This window comes from Haliotis rubra, unplaced genomic scaffold (assembly GCF_003918875.1).
Source record: "Haliotis rubra isolate DU_JTF1 unplaced genomic scaffold, ASM391887v1 Scf220, whole genome shotgun sequence".
NCBI classification, from domain to species: Eukaryota; Metazoa; Mollusca; class Gastropoda; order Lepetellida; family Haliotidae; genus Haliotis; species Haliotis rubra.
In genome coordinates, this window is record NW_025766226.1 from 704,123 (window position 1) to 708,764 (window position 4,642).

The following is a 4,642-nucleotide window of genomic DNA, read 5'->3' on the forward strand; positions in this document are numbered from 1 at the left end:
TTTAGTTCAGGACTGTGAAGGTAGTTTGGTGCAATACTGTGTAGGGTAGTTTAGTTCAGGACTGTGCAGGGTGGTTTAGTTCAGGACTGTGAAGGTAGTTTGGTGCAATACTGTGTAGGGTAGTTTGGTGCAATATTGTGTAGGGTGGTTTAGTTCAGGACTGTGTAGGGTAGTTTAGTTCAGGACTGTGAAGGTAGTTTGGCGCAATACTGTGTAGGGTAGTTTGGTGCAATATTGTGTAGGGTAGTTTAGTTCAGGACTGTGAAGGTAGTTTGGTGCAATACTGTGTAGGGTAGTTTGATGCAATATTGTGTAGGGTGGTTTAGTTCAGGACTGTTTAGGGTAATTTACTTCAGGACTATGAAGGGTAGTTTGGTGCAATACTGTGTAGGGCAGTTTAGTTCAGGACTGTTCAGGGTAGTTTGGTGCAATACCGTGTAGGGTAGTTTAGTTCAGGACTGTGAAGGGTAGTGTGGTGCAATACTGTGTAGGGTAGTTTAGTTCAGGACTGTGAAGGGTAGTTTGGTGCAATTCTGTGTAGGGTAGTTTATTTCAGGACTGTGTAGGGTAGTTTATTTCAGGACTGTGTAGGGTAGTTTAGTTCGGGAATGTGTTGGGTAGTTTGGTGCAATGCTGTGTAGGGTAGTTTGGTGCAATATTGTGTAGGGTGGTTTAGTTCAGGACTGTTTAGGGTAATTTACTTCAGGACTATGTAGCGTAGTTTGGTGCAATACTGTGTAGGGTAGTTTAGTTCAGGACTGTGAAGGGTAATGTGGTGCAATACTGTGTAGGGTAGTTTAGTTCAGGACTGTGAAGGGTAGTTTGGTGCAATTCTGTGTAGGGTAGTTTATTTCAGGATTGTGTAGGGTAGTTTATTTCAGGACTGTGTAGGGTAGTTTATTTCAGGACTGTGTAGGGTAGTTTAGTTCGGGAATGTGTTGGGTAGTTTGGTGCAATGCTGTGTAGGGTAGTTTGGTGCAATATTGTGTAGGGTGGTTTAGTTCAGGACTATGGAGGGTAGTTTGGTGCAATTCTGTGTAGGGTAGTTTATTTCAGTACTGTGTAGGGTAGTTTATTTCAGGACTGTGTAGGGTAGTTTAGTTCGGGAATGTGTTGGGTAGTTTGGTGCAATATTGTGTTGAGTATTTTTGTACAATACTGTGTATGGAAGTTTAGTTCAGTACTGTATAGGGTAGTTATAGTTAGGATTATGTAGGGTAATTTAGTGCATAGGAATACACACACACACACACACACACACACACACACACACACACACACACACACATGTAGTGAACTCAGAATATGATGTAATGTTGTCGAATGACGTATAGTGTGATGAATAGTAGTGTATTAGACGGGATAGTAGTGTATTAGACGGGATAGTAGTGCAGAGGAATACAGTGCCACGTGTGGGATAGTAGTGTAGTGTATCCTATACTAGTGTATTGTAGTGCGTAGAAGAGTGAGTGAGTGAGTGAGTGAGGTAGCGTAGTGGGAAATTGTGCTGAATAATCTGGGAAGATAGTAAGGCATTGTATTTGGGTTACCGCACTGCTCTGTAGCGTTGTGTCAAAGTAAGCGCCAATACTACTCTCAGCACCGTTAAATCTCAGTCCCTCACTCAATAATAGCATATGTCAATGAAGATCCGCGCAATCTTGAACTGATCTCCAATAACCCATTGTTGTCGTAAGAGGCCATTAGGCTTGTTGTAAGAAGTGACAAACGGGTGAAAGACGTACTGGTTTGATGCATGTCATCGTATCCCAATTGCGTAGATCGATGTTCATGATGTCAGTCACTGGATTGTCTGGTCCAGACTCGAGTATTTGCTGCCCCATCAGAAAGCTGGAATATTGCTGGGTGTGAACTCAAACAATAAACAAACCACATTAGCAGATGCTAGCATGTCCACTGCACATAAACTATCAACCCCACAACGAGCTTCCCCCTCTCCCTCTTATCACAACACACGTCATCTGATTACGATGACTGACCTTCACCCTGTATGTCACGGAAGCCGTTGTTAAAGTCAGTCATGACGAAAATGGTAGCCTTGCTTCAAGGCTGTACTGAAGGCTATGCCCGTGGATGTATCGTAATTCTATCCTTTAAAGAGACACGTCTAGATAGGCGGGCAGGACAAGGACGCCAGTTTGTGAGAAAGTTATTTCTATTTTTCTAGAAATTATCATTTAAAATATTACGTATTACTTTAGAGACTTGTGCAAGTCTACGAAAAAATGGCTGACATCGCCGATAGATTTCACGTGGTTTCAACGGTCATCTCCAGAACAGACAGATCATTGTCAGGAATGAAGAGTGCCTGCTGTTCATAAGCACTCGGATGCATAAACGGCTGTCGATGATTTGGGTCATTACGGGGGATACTCAAACTCACTGCCCTGGCTAAGAATGCAGTTTCTGCGGCGCATGCTATTTATATTAGTTTGTTAAGACTTCATACATGTAAAACGTGAAGCCACGAGCCGCTATAACCTGGAAGGGTTGGGATTTATAAGGTCTGGATTTACCCTGACCTCAAGAAACCATTAGGATGATCAAAGAGGCCTATAAACCGTGTTCTCTGAGGATTGTGACTCAGTTGGTTTTTACGCCGCTTTGAACTGTGTTTCAGTTACATCAAAGCGTGTCTGTTTGATGTGGGAGGGATGTCCGAAGTTATACACGTCTGAGACTGTTATAACTTTGGTGAAACCCACGAGCGCCAATATGGTGCTGTCAAACCTAGCAATACAGTCAGGGTGAATCAAGGATTCGACCTCAGGATTACAGAAGTCGAATTCAGGATCAAGTATTCAAGTACGTCCTACGGATGCAACATGCCACATTATGATGAACCAAAATGAGACGTCAGAAGGAATGTCAAAGAGAAACGTCAAAAGGAACACCAAGATGGGTGTCAGGAGGAACACAAAGATGAGACGTCAGGAGGAACACCAAGATGGGTGTCAGGAGGAACACCAAGATGAGACGTGAGGAGGAACACCAAGATGGGTGTCAGGAGGAACACCAAGATGAGACGTCAGACGTCAGGAGGAACACCAAGATGAGACGTCAGACGTCAGGAGGAACACCAAGATGAGACGTCAGACGTCAGGAGGAACACCAAGATGAGACGTCAGGAGGAACTCCAAGATGAGACGTCAGGAGGAACACCAAGATGAGACGTCAGACGTCAGGAGGAACACCAAGATGAGACGTGAGGAGGAACACTAACATGGGACGTCAGGCGGAATGTCAAAGAGAATCGTCAAGTTGAACGTCAAGAGGAAAACCAAGATGAACGTCAGGAGGAACACCAAGATGGACGCCAGAGGGTACGTATAAGGTAAACGTTAAGAGGAAAGCAAAGGTGAAATTACTTGAGCAACGTAGGCATTTGTAATTATATCACCCCTGAGATCTTATAAAATGTAAATCATGTCCCCACGAATCACATTTACATTATTTCTACATGTAGGACTTACCTTAATACGTACTACCAATGCTCATCTATTCCCAAAGAATGTCTACACTCGACCCCTTTAAAGAATCAGCTGAGGTAGAAAGGTAAGAGTTTAAAAACCTGCCATGTTTTCACTTTGAAGCTCCTCGGTATGCTTGATGTTGTAAATCCCAAATATTTTGAAAATGAAAAACAAGGGAAAATGCTTTAATCGTTACCCATAATAACCCCTTTAAAATTAAGAACAAATTTGATCTATATTTCTTTTTAACAATTGTAGTATGCCTTTCCTAGTCTTTAAACCGCAAACTTTAAAACGGGGATTGGTCTTTTTTTTTTCTCTTTTTTTTGCTCTATTGGTCAGCTTTCAGACAAAAGCACTAGGTACTGTGTCACGTATTCGACACACGTTGTACCAACCCGAGATATCATATTGAAATGTCCCGGATGTCATTAACCAGGTGTTGATACCGATACTACACACCTGTCAACTCGAAACAACTAAAACATATGTTCCATTGCCTACGTCGAGCGACAAAACAGAACATTATTTTCCAATTTTGTCAGTACATAAGACACACTGGTCAATACGTTAAGAAGTGAGACACAATTCATCGCAACAGTCATTTCAGGCGGGGCCTCATCATCACTGTGTTTCCGACAGACATATATTGACTCATACGCCCGTTAGAGTTACCCCCCTTCGTTAGCTGTATCTCCCATTTGGTATCGACGTGAGCGCTGGTGTGTATGTTAGTTTACATATAAAAGCAGTTCGATTGAAGACACCATGTGGTTGATAATGAAAAAATATATGTAAGGCTAAAATCTAATGTTACACCAGTTAGAGCCAGAGAGTGCATGTCTTTCGCGCGTGCGCGCTAGTGTGCGTGTTTCTGTGTGTCTGTATGTTGTTCATCATCGCACTCGACAATATGTCACCTGTGTGATGGCGGCCTGTAGTGAGTGAGTGTGGTTTTATGCCGCTTTTAGCAATATTCCAGCAATACCACCACGGGGGACACTAGAATTCCATACCGTAGTTATCCAACATACGGAATCCCTTAATGCTGATGCTGATGCGCCAGGCACGGTAACAACAAGTTCTGTCCTTTAACGTCTTTTTGTATCATTAATGTACTTTAAAACAACGAAACATAGAGACATGTA